This window comes from Dermacentor andersoni, chromosome 11 (genome assembly GCF_023375885.2).
Source record: "Dermacentor andersoni chromosome 11, qqDerAnde1_hic_scaffold, whole genome shotgun sequence".
Lineage (NCBI taxonomy): Eukaryota > Metazoa > Arthropoda > Arachnida > Ixodida > Ixodidae > Dermacentor > Dermacentor andersoni.
In genome coordinates, this window is record NC_092824.1 from 94,606,201 (window position 1) to 94,623,761 (window position 17,561).

The following is a 17,561-nucleotide window of genomic DNA, read 5'->3' on the forward strand; positions in this document are numbered from 1 at the left end:
ACATGGTAACGAGAAAACCCTTAGAAGAGCTGAAGTTTGCTGAGATCAATCACGCCCATCTCAACCAAGCATATGAAAAATTATATAATTTATTACTTTCCAGCTGTGTTAAACAAAATGGAAGCACACGTAGAGCCAGCTACTTCATGATTCTTATATATTCATGGATGATGAATGCAATAATCGTAGCGAATAAACAAATACAACACATTCGCACAACAAACTGAAACAAAAGAGAGACAGTGATTGTTACCGTGCTCGAGGCAAGACAGCAATCAATGTATCCCTCTTTCATTAATGCGTAAGCATAAGAAATAGTATTGTGATACGTTGATAATAGAAGCAAAAGTAAATTAAAAAGATAATTTTGCGAATACTGAATTCCGTCATAACGTCAACAAAAAAGACGCCTACAGCGGATTTTATGCGACAATGGGCCGTTAACGCTATCGCGTTAAGACAGTGCAGCATACTTTCCGATAGCGACGCATTAGGTGTCACTGTCGTAGATTTGCGGATATGGGCACCACTACAGAATGACAGTTTGTTTCATTTTTACCTCCGTCTCAAGTAAACACGTTTGTGTTCTCCGAAATAACAACAGCCGAAATCATAGATACAGTAAAGCTTGTGCCATCAAATAAGACGACGGGTTACGATGGTCCACTTGTAAGCTTACTCAAAAACAATATCGACATCTTGGGTCCAGTGCTTGCAAACTCATTCCATGAATCCGGTCTATCGAGCAAATATCCTGACCAGCTCAAAATCGGAAGATTGATAGCAATATATGAAGCAGATTGCCCAAACGATTTGGCGAACTACCATCCAGTAACTATTTTATCGTGTAATAATATGCTCTTAGAAAAACTCACTGCAAAGCGCATCACAAGCTATCTTTAAAAATACCACATACTTTCAAACACGCAACACTGTTTTCGAGCTGGTTACTCTGTTACAGCTGCCGTAAGCTCCCTAAGAGAAATTAATAACCAAGCACTTACCAAGAACTACTTCGCACTCGCCGTATTCTTGGATATCACAAAAGCGTTTGACTCGGTAGATCACAGTACACTATTAAGAAAATTAGAAGCTATGATTTTAGACAACAAGCAATTGGCTTTTTTCGCCGCTGTTAAACAAATTTTAAGCAATACATAGTAGTTAGAAGCAATGAATCTTCACTAAAGAGAGGGAAGACGGGCGTTCCGCAAGGGTCGGTACTGGGTCAAGTAGTATTCTGTCAATTCATCAACGATTATCCTAGATCGCTGAAATCTTCTCATTCTGTCTTATACGCGGATGATACAGCTCTAATAATTTCGCGTCGGCGAGTCTCACAAGACCTGTACACTCTTTCGTCATGTGCCATAATGCGTACATCGCGGAATTCTACAACTGGTACAAGGGAGAAGAAGCCAGGATGAACGTCCTCATTCTCAGGGTGTACAAGATAGCACTGGGTCTACCCGAGTCCACCGGCACGCACCGCCTGCGTGCCGGTGCGTGCGCACTTCACAACTAGAAAGATTAGGGGGCACGAGAACGGGACGCCAGATCATGGAAAGTCTCGGCAACCGTCATCACGCACAACAAGGCCATAAAGTTGCCGTTCCGGACGCGATCAGACAAACGCCAAGAGTCGACCCGATTCCACGGGACGTCCACCCGGAACACAACCGGGCAAGAAGAGTGGCCTGTGCCAGAGCTCTCCTACACACCCACGGAGACGAAACGGGAACACAGTTCGTTGACGCCGGGGAATACGCAGAACGCTCGCGATTGGCGGTTGCGGTAGTCGATTGGAGTGGCAAAACGCGCATAACGGCAAGTGTAGCATGCGAGCGCGCAGAACAAGCGGGGAGGAAGCGGCGGTGGCGCTCGCCCTCGCGGATCCGACGTGCACGACGGTTCTCTGCGACTCGCGACAAGTGGTCAGTAACTTCGCCGAAAGATGGATCTCAAGGAGAGTTGCCCGAATTCTGAGCAATCGACAAGCCCAGTGGAAGGTAGATTTTCAAGCCAGAATCCAGTGGTTCCCGGCGCACGTGGGAGAAGTATCGTAGACGCATGGCAACCGAAACGAGACCGCATACGCCAAGGCGCGCGAGCTCGCGAACCGCAACGGCGACCGTCATCCGTGGGACAACACGAGAGACCGCTTGACGAGATACAACGAAATTACCAAGGCCCTCTGGCTGGCCCGCCGAACCTTCTCTCCGTCCATCGACAAGCTATAGGCAGGGCGCAGGCGGTGGTCCTAAGACAACTGCAGATGTTCACCTACCCTAACCCGGCTCAATACCACAGGCTCTACCCCGGTACATCCCCGACAAATGTATGCAAGGTCTTCCACACCGATGTAGCCACTTTAACTCACATGCTCTGGGACTGCAACAAAAACCCGCACGGTGCTGACTCCGAAACCCTTCCGCCGCGGTGAGCCTTCCGCAGCCCCAGCCTCGGTGACCAACTCTGGGCCGTCCAGCAGGCCTGCGAGGCGGCGGCAAGTCAACACCTCGACGTCCACACGTGGTTAGACCTAAGGACCCGTCGACGAAAGCCCTGCAGGACTATAAATAAAGTTGTTACCAACCAAAAGTCACTGCAGCAAGCGAATGAAATCGCTCAAAGTGAGCTGCCGCAAACTAAGAAACTTGTTTTAAACTCCTCAAAAATACCAAGTATGTAGCATTTGCATCTAACCGAAAAGCTACTTATAATAAGTGGAACTTGTACCACGGAAGCACACAAACCCAGCAAATTAGTAGCCATCAATCTCTAGGATTAAGTGTTGACACTGGGCACCACTGAGCGCCACACTGGACACTACACTGGGCGCTACAGTGGGCACCACATAGTGAACAAGTAACCAAAGAAACTGATTTTGGTTATTATACCTTGTTAAAGGCGCCCAAATGCTTACGTTATTAAACATTGCCTCATTTATTTCAGCATTTTTCATTGCTATTTAACATATTGCGTATAATCTTGGGGTTTCTCTTACGCCTCGTACACTGATCTTTAATCGAAATTCAGGAACGTGCAATGAGAGAATAATTGCATCGACTGCTAAGCACACGCGTTCGGTACAGCTTTTTGCACAGTTAAATATAAGGCCATTTATCCTAGCTCGGGGCTGTGACACAGCTATAGTAATCCACAGAATACTAACCCCAAACAAGCCAGACATTTCATCAATATTTCTCACGCCTGCAAGAGACAGTAGATAAGCTGAGCAGAGTAACTTCAACTTGTCTAAAACTCGCAATGTATACGGTCAATGTTCGCTATCATTTGTCGGGTGCAAGAATCGAATGAAATGCCCGGCTTCATTAGAAAACTTACAAATGCTGTTGCATCATTAAAACATCTCTTTAAATCGTGTATATGAGGTTGCCTACTTTTTCTTTTTGTGGTATGGATCCTTTTGTGGTATGGGATCCAAAACTAGCCACATAGGCAATGGATTTAGATGACAGGGTCAATCATATTGTATCACACTATGCCGGAATGAAAATTCTTTCTTCACATTCGCACAAAAAAAAAACACCTATTAGTATTTATATTTTTATTCTATATAGACGAAAACGCTAATATCCAGTGTAATTTTTTTCAGCTGTTTTACGTAGACGCAATAAAACATTCTGAACACTTGTTCCGATTGTTGTCCGCATTTAGCCGAGCTTCAGCATATTATGGGTGGTTCTATCGCGGTTTATCGAGTTCTTCGGGGTCACGAGTAGCGCAGTTTTTTTTTTCTAGTTAGCAACACTGATGGGAATAGCGGAGTGAAAGGACAGGGAGGAAGGTTAGGGGTAATACAGTAAAAGAAGGGGGACTATTTACGTATTTACAGCACAGCGACTAGGCAAACGTGTTTGTCCGCAGTTCGTCTGTGGTAGTGTTCACTTGGATGGTCCCGGTGGCGCCGGTTTGCAACACGGCTCTGCGCGTAGCAGTGACGCTTATCACGCGGACGCTGTGACGTGTACAGCATATTTGTCCTTTTTCTTCTTTTTTTCTGTAAAGTGAAGCGCCAGGGGTAATTCATTGTACAGGTGTACTCTCCCATCCTGAATGAATGATGTAGTCACTTACGAAAAAAACAATTATTTCCAAATTGGTTTCTGAAGCTTTAAGTGTGGGAGTTTGGAACGCGTCCATATTCAGAAGCATCTCTTGCGCAATAAGAAATGACGTTTGAACTATCTACTGTGCTGATCCAAATATTGTAGGAGCTTTTGTTAACTTCAATGAATGCGCTTTCGTTTTTGCTGCAGCAGCTAGATAAACGACGAAACAGTTCTGAGTTCTTAAATTGCGCATCGTTCTATTCGACGGGGTAGGAATAACCGGCGTGGATCCATAGCCCAAGCGCTAGTTCGGTGACAATTTTCAGCACACATTTGAAAAAATGTCAGCACAAAATTACTGCGGAAACATAAAATGACAGTTTAATGTGAGGAGATACAAAAACATGTTTCACAGTATCAACAGCAAAGAATAAAAGGATACATAGAATATATTAAAGATGTGCTGAGACTCTTCACCTGATAAATATAATTGAATCGCAAAATATAACGCCCGAGTATAAGCAGGGTTAAAAGGAATGGCACAGGAACTACCGAAATTAAAGCACAATGACCCATCGATTCCGAAGAATGCATGGAGGGCGCAAGCCAAATACGGAACGGCGTCCTCCTTTCCATCTTACCTTCTTACCACGCCGTGGCATATCGCAACATCTGACCCACGAGGCTGTTTGCCACGCACTCGCGTGTACAGCAAACGACAGATAAGGCCTTCGTCTTTCGTTCTGCTCGTGATCACACGGTCAGGCAGAAGCTGAAGAATCGCAGGCGGCAAGAGTTTGTTTCCCTCGCTCTTTCTATCGAAATTTCTTCATCGAGCCGGCAAGTTGGCCGATTTGGTCGGCTAACATCGTTCAAATCAGCGTCTTTGTCATCGTTTCCTTCGCACCATTTTTTTTTTTTCGGCGAGTTCTCTGCACTTCGACGTTGCCTTCGTCTCGATAGCAAGCGATGCAGCCTGCACTGATGTCGCGGCTTGCTTGCATCTTGGCTGCCATTTTGCCGTATGTCGGCGCATGTGGCTGCGTGCAATGCCACTCGCATGCTTTCGTGAACAGCGTAAGCTTCTGGCGTCAAGCCGCAACATTACGAAAGGACTGCAGAGTGATTGAAAGAATGGTGGCTGCTCATTTTCGTAGGACTTTACGGTGGCTCGTGGTTCGAACGAAGCAGGCACGGACAGCCGGGCCAACCGACGTTTTTCCCAGAAGGTGAGGTGAGACCAATCCTTGCTATTGTATCGAAATAATAACGCGCAATCAGCATTCCGCGTAGCAGCTTTGCTAAGTGCCTTGCACTCCTGTTTTGTTGTAAAACTCTTTTTTTTTTTTCCTGCTCGCGAAGTAGGCTTACCAACCATTACATGAAATTCATACAGTTGCCAATTCAATGCAGCACGCCACTGAAATTGACGTTGACTGGTTGAAAAAAAAAAATAAATTCGTTCCTGTGATGCTGTATAACTTCGGCCATTTCCCCGTGCTTCAACATTGCCTTTGCCGCCGTACCAGGCGAGGTAGCCGGCACTGTTTACGCGGCTTGCTTTCGCGTTTGCTGCCATTTTGCCGTTCATTGGTGCATGTGACTGTGCACAATAGGATTCATCTGTTTTCGTGAATAATTTTAGCGGGTGCCATGAGGCCGCGGCCTTTTCGAAGGCGCCACAATTTGACTGCAAGTATGCTGGCTGCTCGTGCATGCAGGACTTCCCCGACGCTCATGGTTCGAACAACAACGGGGGCACGAACAGCCGGGCCAAGTTCCGTACCCCAGGGGGCAAGGTGAGCGCAATCCTTTCTAATCCTTTGAAGTGAAGTAATTACGCTCAATGAACTTGTTAAGTAGCGGCTATGCGATATGCAACTTAGACAGTTTTTTTCCTTAAAACGGGTTCCTTTTCCTGATCGCGACATAGCCATATCAACCGTTCGGCAAATGCATTACAGCTGCTTTTCAGTGGCGCACGTCGGCGGATTTGATGTCGGCGCGTTGAAAACATAACCTGTTCGCTACATATTCGGAAACGCTATTCAACACTTCCTAAAAGCGCATTTAATCAATATTACCGGTATCTTTACGTTTTGCCTTGTTTTTGCTGGTTTCTGTCGTGGCACCATCAGTGGAAAACTTGCCGAATCGGGGATTCGCCAAGAATTAAAAATTGTGCAGAGAGATAAATTCTATGCAGATCCAAGACACGTGTGGGGTTCTATTTGAAACCAAGCTTTAAGATAAAATTTTATGCAACTAACGGCGACGCATACAATTGTTTAATTTCATCCTATGCAACGAGTAAACTTATGCAACGTTTATGCACTACTTTCATTTCGTGCAATTTTTTACACTCGTGCTCTACACCAGTCAGAAGCTATTCTGAAATGCAAACACCAAATCAGGCGGATGGACAGTGTTACACATTTGCGTAGCTATGTCGCGAGTATGACGCCGATGTGTGATGCTCGTCGAGGGAAGAGTGCTGATCACAAGTCAGTGCATTGGAAACGAGGAGATATTTGGGATCACGCGCATTCGGAACATATTCGAGGCAGCTATGATCTTGAAGGAAAACGCGGTTCAACAGCTCTGCGTAGAGAGCCACAGGCGACCATGTACAGTGGCGATCTATTTTTGCGTGAACGCGGGAGTGCGTGGCTTTTCGTACTGCCAGCTCAGTTTAGCGCCGAGAAGCAGCGCGCATGCGCCGTGCGTCATTGTGCCCCGTGAGAACATGCCTGTCTTCTACTGCACGCGTACCGCAATAAGGGAGCCGTACGCTCAAAGAGCGGTAACAATGCTGAACTTGCAATTACGTTCCACACGATGTATGAACAAACTTGAAACTACGTAATGTTTTGCCGACGTTTCCGATATCATTCTTTGTTCTGCAGCTGGGATGTATATATAGGGAAGCAGACGCGCGTAGGCAGCGATTTATTGACGTTTCGGCAGGGGACCGGCCTTCATCAGAATACAATGCATGTCGTAGGTACAGTTTATAGACATGCGCATATTAACCAGGTGAAGATATGTTTACATAAGAACCGAAGAAAATGCGCGTACAGAATGCGTGTCAATCGTTCTGACGAAGAGTTGAGACATGTCTGAACAGATGGCGTTTGCGAACACATCATTTCAAGATACGCACAAAATATGAAATTTGAAAGAATTATCAGGTTTATTATTAGTCGAGAGCAGAACAATATTGCTAATATCTCGGACTTTTACTAACAGCTGATAAGTGAAGCGTTGTGCGTCGTGGTCTCAATTTTTGTCGAGCTACAGGCGGACACAGTGAATTTCAACTGCTGAAAGATTTGGACAATTTCGCTCGTAACCTGAGCCTACGCGAATACTTCCATGACCGGCCCAATTCGAGCTATTCGAAGAACGCTTAACCTTCTGGCAAGCACTGTGTCCCTCCTTGACAACACGATAGGTGCTTGGATATGTATATCAAAGCAGTACAGCAAGGCGTTCTGCAATTGTATCAAAAGCAAGCACCCTTCCGCCGTAATTTGTCCGCCAGCGAAACGAAAGCACTAAATCCCCTGTCCTCTCGCAAAGACATGGTCATTAAGCCTGCCGACAAAGGTGGTGCCGTAGTCATAATGAACAAGTCCGATTATACCGCAGAGGCATACAGACAACTAGCAGATGCGACGTTTTATAAACGCCTTGATCATGACCCCACTGAACAATACAAATCTCTCGTCAAAAGCACGGTGCATGACCTCGTCAAAAATAAAAAGGTGCCTGACGACGCAATCCATTCTCTCATTCTACTAAGTTCTGTTGCCGGTCGCTTTTACCTTTAAACTGAAATACTCAAGATGAACAACCCCGGTCGTCCCATCCTTTCCGGTATAGGTGAAGTCTGAGAAAATTTGTCCTGCAACGTAGATTCCCTCATTAGTAATACCCCAGCTACATTTCCGTCTGACGTAAGGGATACTGCCGACTTTCTGTCAGATATTATCGATCTCAATATTCCTCAAGGCTCTTTTGGTTACACTTGATTTGGCATCCTTGTACACAAAGATTCATCATGCAGATGACATCAGGGCAGTCGTCAGTTCTTACTAAGCAGCATTACCCGAGGAACTGATCGACAGCAATACGTTGGCCACTTTGCTGGCACTTATTTTAGAAGTAAACAACTTCTAATTTCGAGGTAAGCGCTGGGTCTAAGTTAGTGTAACGTCAATGGGTACGCGGATCGGCCCCAACTACACCAATAAATTTATGGGTGAGCTACAAAATAAATTTTTGCTAAGCCGGGCGCTAAAAACCTTAGTATAAAACCGTTACATCGACGTTGTTTTTATGATTTGGTCACATGGTGAACAGGAGAAGCTTTCCTTCATTTCTGACTTTAACAATGCTCATCCATCCATACTGTTTTCTCACCCGTATTCTGCATCTACTATTAACTTCCTTGATGTCAGTGTTTCAGTGCTAAATGATAAGCTATCAAATGCCCTGTACAAAAAACAGACAGACTGATATCAATTGTTGCACTTCGATAGCAACCACGTTAAACATTGCAAGACTAGCATTTTTTATAGTCAGGTCTTACGTTTCAAAAGAATCTGCTTTGAACAATCCGGGTTTCAAAAAAATTGCGCAGCCCTAAAGAACGCTTTAGCCAAACAAAATTATCCACCACAAGTAATTGACGACGCAATAAAACGCGCAGACATGCATGGCCGTAGGACGCGTCTGTCCACTGCGAAGATCCGGACTCCCTCATCCCAAACAAATCTTGTCCTAACCCATTCGGCGTCATTCCCGCGGGTTTCGGGTCTACTAAAGAAGCGCCAAAATATTCTAATGCAAAATGAACGCCCGAAAGATATCTTCGCTGAACCGTCTAAAGTAGTATACCGTAGAGCTAGAACTATTCGAGATATACTATGATCATCTAAGTATGACTGCCGTGACGCCATCCTTACCGAAAACCGCGATGCAAAGTATGCCCCTACATGTGTACATCACAGCAGATCACTGGTACGGCTTCAAACTATCATTTAAAAATCAAAGGCCAATTAAACTGCGTTACTAAAAACGTAATATATATGCTTGAATGTACACTGTGAAAGAAACAGCACATTGGACAAACAGAACGGCCTTTTAGATTGCGCTTTAACAATCGCAGATCCCACGCTAATAAGTTGCCCAACCTACCCATCTCAAAACACGTACATCTCCCTGACCACTCATTTGATAAGATGAAAGTCACGTTGCTTGAATCGGGATTGCGTTCAAATTATGGTAGAGAAGCCCGTGAATCCTTTCTTATATATGTTTGATACCATCGCGCCTGGTTTGAATGAAAGTGTTGGAAAATTGAGTTGCCTGGCCCCATAGCCCGTCACATCTTCCCTCGTTTCCCTTCTTTTTACCAGTACGGCTCCATTTTGCCCTTTTACTAGCCTGTCACTATTTTTCGCTTTTGTTTTCATTTCTTGCCCTTGATTGGTAGCATAGCAGCTATTAGGTGACGTTCTTTGCTGTCACTTGATAATTCTTTGAAATTTCATATTTTGTGTCTACCTTGGAATGACGTGTTTGCAAACGCCATCTGTTTAGACTCGTATCAACTGTTCGTCAGAACGAATGACATGCATTCTGCTCGCGCATTTTCTTCGGTTTTTTTATGTAAACATATCTTCATCTGGTTGATGTGCGCATGTATATAAACTGCACCTACGCCATGCATATTAATCTGAAGGCGAGACCCCGGATGAAACCTCAATAAATGGCTTCATACGCGCGTCTACTTCACTGTTTATATTTGCCCGGATCGGAGCAGCGGTCGATCTCAGCACGGCCCGTGTTCCTGAATAAGAGAGGTGGTACGTAGTCAACCGCTCGCCCAAGGGATATTCTCAGCGCCCCATCGGGGCTCTAGTGCAGAGGCCCGTAAGACTGCCAACAGGATTATCCAAGCAATTCGCAAGGAAGGGCGCATTTACGACTCCCCACGTTGGCGTCGACCAAGTGCAACGACGGACGAAGAGGACGCTCTTACGGTAGAGATGCAGACAGGGATATAAACCGTTTCAGTCGGCGACGGAAGCGCGGCAGCTGCTGGATGTCGCCTGGATGTGCTGGACAGCGAAGTTCCGTGGCTGCGGAAAAGGCCGTCATCACACTCTTCGAACAAAGCGTGACGAATGCAATTTGCCGAAGCGCACGCCTCGTGGACTTCCGATGACTGGGGTCGAGTTATCGTCTCGGAGGAGTCGACTTTTTGAACGCGTCAAAACCAACGCGTGCGAGTGTGGCGAGCGAGAGGGACACGGTAAGACTTCTTTTTCCGACCGGTCTTTATGTTGTGCGAATGACTAAATTTATCATTTCCATGCAGTTACGAGCCAACCAATGTGCAGGGAGTCGCCGCGAGTCGACGCACCTGCGTGGACGTGTGGGTTTCGGCGTTCGAGGCGTGGTCTCAGGCCTCCACACCACATCGAGGGCGCTCTTACTTCGCAGCGCTACTGTACTTACGCCCACACCGCTTTCCCCGATGCCAATTTTGTGCCCGAAGTTTGTGAAAGAGCACTTAGAAACAAATAGAGCCAATCCGCTCTCCTGGCCGGCAAAGGACGCTGACGAGAACATCTGCGAATTTATTCGGCGCCTGCGGACGAGCTGTGGGTAACTGTTTGCCAAGAGTGGAAGCATCTTGGAGCAAGCAACTTTGTGCCTGCCCTGTACTCTTCAATACCGTCTGGAACGGCAGCAGTTGTAGCTGAGAAAGGAGATATGACAAAATACTAGAGAAAATCAAACAGCAAATAATTGCAATTTACAGCAGTCGCGTCTCCAAGTTTTTCAACATTTCTTGAAAAGTGCGCAAAATAAAAGATTCGATGTTTGTGTTCCATTGCTTCTTTTCTGCATTGTGTGAATAAAAGAACCTGATAGAATAGAAAGACTGGGTAACAATTTCCTGGCAATTCGGCAACGCTAAGAATTAGGAATGCACCGTCTTAACTGGAAGTATCCCAATTTTGGTTAGTCATAATGCGGTCATCGCCGAGGAAAAAAACAGCTAACAGGCACGCGAGCGCTCCAACGACTCGATGCGCTTCAAGGGAAACTACCCTCTTCGCGCATGCGCACGAATATTTTGAGACTCCGTATAACTGCGCTCGTAGTACAGAAAGCCACGCTCCCGTGTTCACGCTCAAATAGATCGCAACTGTACAGGTAGTTGTACTTTTGGAGGGAACGCACGGGCGCGTCGCTCATGTTCCGCGCAGCGCCCTCTACAGGAAGCGGCGAAAACCATGCGCGAAACAACTCGGGGGCGGATAAGCACTTCATGTCGTGAACCGCGACGCATGAGAGATAGAAAGCACATGCACTCACTTCTACTGCAGTGGTGTGGAATGCGAATAAGCAGCAGCTGAGATATGTTTCATGTAGTATTTTCGGGCAGGCCAGATAACGTCGCTAATGCTGCGTATCGTGCGAGCATTCCACTGGCGGAAACGCTCACCGTCTGCTACCACGAATTGTTCCTAGCTTGGTTAGGTCTCCTAGTACCAATCCCTCGCTTGCATTTCGGAAGAGCGATACCTTAAAATGCTTTAGGCAATATATCATGTTCACGTTTCTGATGAAAAAATGCCAGCTGTACACGGCGTTTCCCATCTTCGAGCAACTCGACAGACTGAGCTCGATGTAGTCAGACATTACTGATACATGCCGTGCACAACGGTGCCGAAAACAAAACTCCAGCATGACTCGTTTAGCAGAGTCATACGCCACGCTTCATCCGCGGGAGGATCGCGTGTTTCGGGTTGTCGCGTGATAACGTCCGAACGCGAGGCTTCCAGGAGGAAAACGGGGCTTGATGTCGCCGAGAGTGTTCTGAAAGCTCGATCGTTTCGGTGCCCCTAGCATCCTGATAGCTGGCACGTCAAACGCAACTTTTTTTCCCTTCGAATCACGCTGATCGCAACTGCGGCTCAAGATGCGAGCTGATGTGAGGGCTAACGCCGCGCGATGGCGAAGCGAAGGGGTGCTTCGGCATCAGACGACGTGCGGCATGTGCCGTTTCGCACATGCGCTGGGTTTTCGGCGCTCCGGGGAGCATGATCCATGCGCTCGCCGGCCCCTCCCCAACAGTGGACCAACCTATACTCTTTGCTGTGGCACCTACTTATATCCGTGAGTACCTTTGAAGCGCTCGATCTTCGCTCGATCTTATACGTATGGAATTCGACGATCGTCAAGGCATTAGGTTAAAATTTGGAGCAATCGAGCTTACGTTGCCCATGCTGCGTTATTAGCGAGACGATATCGTCGCATAAAATGTTTGTTTCTGGTCACACCTGCTTGCTTTGTTTACTATTTAATATTTTGTCCGTGTGCGATAGATACCTTCTGTCTTACGTTGAGTTCACTTTCTAGCTTTCGGGAAGTCTCTTTTAGCCTTTCTTGTCATTCTTTAGGAGTTTATTGTAGACCCCAGGGATTGGTGCTACATTCTCTTAACAACCAATAATAATAATAATAATAATAATAATAATAATAATAATAATAACCCTCATACACGCTGAGCAAAAGATTACCACACAACGAAGTTTGCATGACGTCGTCATGATGACTATGTCGTCGGTGGTATGACTGCTTAATTGTTGTGAATGTTTATGGTTGCAACTTTTAAGAGAATAGCCTATCTTTCTCCCCTCTTTCGCCATTTTTCGGGGATTGATGATGGTACGTGGCCGATGATCGGTAGTTCGACTAGGCAACAAAAAGGCTTGTTTGTTCGTTTCTTCGTTCGTTAGATCGCTCGTTCAGTTGTTCATTAGTTAAGTCAATCGTTCATTAGTTCGCTAGTGCAATCGTTAGTTCGTTGGTTCGGTTCAGTTGTTCATTAGTTAAGTCGTTCGTTGATCAGTTCGCTCGTCCAATCATTTGTTCGTTGGTTCGTTTAATCTATTCCCATACACTGACGATCATCCTCGTTAGTTTAATTTCTTCCTGCTAGATCGCCCCATGTCATTGTCGCTATGCCATCGCCGTTTCCGTTCACCATCATAGTCATGGCCGTTGGCCATAGTCATGGCCAAACCATTGTAGTCCTTTTCGAATCGCCGTCCCTGTTGTTTTCCTAGTCAAGTTTGGTCGTATCGTCACAGCGTTTGCGGCGGTGTGCGGTCGTCGTTGTGCCTTTTGTCGTCTTCTCGTTTTTGTATTTCTTTCCCTGTCTCTCTTTAACATGTGCGCAAGCAGGCACACACATGCACGGACAAATTATTCACCGTACACGAAGACGTTGAGTCGTCTGGGAACACGGTGCGGAGCTTCTTCCCCTTAGGGTGCGAGATAGGCAGGCCTGCAGGCCCGCGCAGTGGGAAGGATAGCGTAGCCATCACGTAAACACCGTGCACGTTGGAATAGGAGCAGGTTTGAGATGCGCAATTCACATGTTGCGTATGTGTTCAGATAGGTGTATAGTATAACGCGAAGCTTACTTCGCCGACCGTCCTGGATTCAGTCTAGCTATAGCGTCCGTCGTGTGTGTGTATATATATATATATATATATATATATATAATACAAGGAAAAGTTCCGCAGGTCCGGTGCATAGGTAGTTGAAGAAACGGAGCACACTTACTTACGAAAATTGCATCTTTAATGGTTTAACGTTTCGGCCGTGGCACGGCCTTCGTCAGAATAAACGATTTATATAAACGGTTTATTCTGACGAAGGCCGTGCCACGGCCGAGACGTTAAACCATTAAAGATGCAGTTTTCGTGTGTGCTCCGTTTCTTCAACTATATATATATATATATATATATATATATATATATATATATATATATTATATACTGCGTGGAAGTACCAGAAAACGGGCTTGTATGCCTTCTATGCTAACCGGCAAAGTGCTGCCAATGCGCAGCTGTGTTCTGTGCAAAAGAAAGATGAGTAAGCTCCTACATAGACTCCTAATATATAATATCTCCACATAAGTATCCCTGAAGCACACAGAAGTCCTACTGAATTAGCACATTGTAATCAATTGATAATTTAGGGCTCTTGATTTTCGTTGAATCGGCCATTCGGTATGTTCCATTGGGTGTGTGCCGATTCTTGGCCAATCCTGCAGAATGGTTGCATGTCACTGTGACACCGGAGATGCATAATCCTAAATGTATCTAAACGTGTGCTATACGTCTGCGCATGCACCTGTCGTAGCCATTTTTGCATCGGCCAGCGTCGAATGTTTCCCATGTCCTCGCGACATCGCTGCGTAGATGTCAGAGACTAGTGTTTGAATTTCGGCACAGGCTGTGAACTGGTTTAACAGGGATAGGTGGGCTAGTTGGTGGTCGATATTGGAATGCATCATGTAACCGCACAAAAACAAGGGACAAAGAAGGAACACACAAGACAGGCGCGGAAATATGAGAAATCCATGAGACTGAAGTTGTGGCCTTTGTGGTGGATTAACATAAACCTTGCGTGGAATTAGACGCTCCACAGTAGGAAAATAAAACACATTTCCACTCATCGTCGCTGTGTGCGTGGCAATTGACGGCGCGCTTCATTTCGTCTTCACCTAAGCTTCGCGTCGCATAAATTCCGAGATATGCTTAGGATCTGCACGACCTTGTTTCCATGTGGCAGGCATTACACATATTTAAGCGCAAATGCGGGCCAACTGAGACACTGCCGGTTATAGAACAGCGTGACCACACAGGAAACAAAATTCTACTCCGAACAATACCGTCCATTGACATTTTGTACTTTATTACTTTTCGTAAGCCGTGTTTGTTCTTAAGTTTATATATAGGCTGCGTCTTTTATATCAAAATCACCAGCTGATAAGTAGTGCAAGCATTCAGTCTGTTCTTCGCTTTGCTACTCCAGACGCCACGCTATCCTACTGAATGTTTGACTCGTTGTACTTGGTATGTACTTGTACTTACCTTTTCGTAAACATAAAACATGATGAAAAAACATGCTACTAGTGCTCGTTGTTACTGGTGTGCAAGATTATACTGACAATGCATAATTGAACTAATACAAGTGAATCATACAAGCATGGCGCAATTTTCTAAAGAAGTTCATAAATAGGAGTAATATTGCATTTAATGTCATCCATTTCCAAATTCCATCTCTTTATCTGATAGCGCAACTAATAACACGCTCTCACACGATAGAAACCAGCAGGCATATCTGTAATGTAATGCCCCATTGGGGTTTTCAATGGAAAATAAATGATCTCCTTTCTTGAGTATTTGTCGGTTAACTTTTTTGTTTATTGCCGATCTGACAGCCTATGTTAGTCTGGTTACCAATTGCACCTCATTGCATATAGCAGTGCAGGTGAGCGTAAAAACGTTTAGCGATGGCAAAGGAAGCTGACCCCCAGAAGAAAAAAAATATAGCAGTCATCATCATCACCAGCAACCTATCTATGACCTCTCCCAGCAATTTGCGATAACCCTCGTGCACTAGCTGATTCTACCTTATGCCGGCCAACTTCCTAATTTTATCACACCACCTAATTTCCTGCCGTCGTCGACTGAACTTCGCCTCCCTTGTGTTACTCTAGTAAAGCACCGGTAGTCTGCCCTACGCAATACATGGCCGGCCGAGCTCCACCTTTTGCTCTTGAAACGAACTAAAGTATCGGCTTCCCCTGTTTCTCTCTAATCCGCATCGCTGGCTTCCTCTCTCTGAATCATGTATCTAACATTGCTCTTATCAAGATTTAATATTAAGCAAAGTATCTACGCCTTGTGTTACTATTGTACACATTGCAGGAATAGCAGTAAACCTTCCCTCATGATTTCATGTGTGCCGTATGCGATCTAACCCATTTTTCCTGTAAGTTTCCTTGCCTTGATGAAGATCATCTTTGCCTAATTTGCCTTGATATATGTTATTGAGTACCAATTGCGAATTTTGTTTTCTTGATAAGGAATTCAAGATTACCCTAGCTTTTACTACATAGTACCATTCAGTCCGTCGGCTTTGTCATACCATAGCAGTGATACCTCACCTTTAACACCAATTCCCACAACAGAGAGAAAATTTTTGATACACGTGAGAATGTCGGCATCAAAGAGCCGCACTCTTATAAGAATTGATCCTTGTAGCGAAACTCTTATCTAATCTGAAATGAAATCTAATCTTTCCCTCCCCTCGCTGGCATCTCGCAGAAAAGTGTTTCGTATTGCCATCTTCCACAAGTTGTACCAACATCATACCCTACGAGATCACCTCATCCCCCATCCAATTTATGTATCCCGTCGCATTGATCATCCGTACAAGGTCGGCATTTTGTCATGCAACAGAAAAAGTTTCTTACAATTATTCCTGCCGTGAACCTCACCTGACTGGAACCATCTTCTCGCTTAACTTGTAGGCCTTCCTAATTAGGAACAGTTCCGTGAAGCTTTAGCTAATATTTTATTACACGGGCCATTTAAACACTCATACGACCAACTGTACTTGTCTTCTTCATTCTTTGGTATTTACCACTCCCCCTCTGTAATGTCCTTGGCCATGAGGGGTATAATAAATGAGATGAAATGAAATTCGTCACAAAGTCGGCAGACATTACGTAGGGAAAATTGCACGCCATGTTAAGCAAATGTTGAAAAGCGTAAGTCAATTGTCAGGAGAATATGCAAGTAGTGTTCAACTTGCAGACATACGGTTATCACATAAAATCGAAGGAAATCAAAATCTTGGATATTTAGAGGAGTCAATTACGGCGAGAGAGATAATGGAGGTAAAAACTTATGTTGGGTTCTTGTGTGTTAGCATCACATGACATTGGTTTTTGTCTCACTTGAGGAATTGTGGTATCATGGAGTGGATGGCCTGAGCCATTTTGCACAACCTAAAATTGTGTGCTTCATTTCTTCTTTTTAGTTTTTAGCTGTGATCAGACAGTATTGACTTTCGCCTTTCCCAGAATGATTCGTTTGTTGGGAGTTGGTATATCTTCGTGGGCTTCGCTTGCATGCGCCTGTTTTCTTGTTTTACTGTCCATCATTTATGGCCCATCAGCCCATTAATACCTTGCTAGAAAACATCAAAGCCCGTAACTTTGCATTTCTGCTAGCGTTGCTCTATATGGGACTATGTAGGGGAAGTGGAAAATAAATGAATATGTAGGCCACTTGGAAAGAACTGGAAAGATACCGCAAAGTAACCAACCCTAAGTCCTCTACAGCTAGTCTTAAAAGAATGGCGAAATTCTTTTTCTCCCACAGGTGGCCACATAATTGAATCTATAGTTTTGCTCAGCGTTAATGACGAAATTCCAATCCCCTCAAGTGCACATACGGGTTCTGTAAGTGCCACCATGGACGACTTTCTGGTTACGCAAGAAGCAATAGAACAAGCAACTGACCGTTTGCAAAATAATTCAAGTCCTGGCTCTGGTGGTATCTGCCCCAAACTGCTCAAGCTTACTATAGCAACATT

The 17,561-nt window shown here is 45.2% G+C and overlaps 1 long non-coding RNA gene across 1 annotated transcript; it reads left to right on the plus strand.

Moving 5' to 3' along the window:
• Positions 1-4,861: 4,861 nt before the first annotated feature.
• LOC140214084 (uncharacterized) lies at positions 4,862-10,943 on the plus strand. The gene is made up of 3 exons (XR_011891002.1): positions 4,862-5,310; positions 5,798-5,875; positions 10,465-10,943. It is a non-coding gene; the product is annotated as an uncharacterized lncRNA (long non-coding RNA).
• Positions 10,944-17,561: the final 6,618 nt, after the last annotated feature.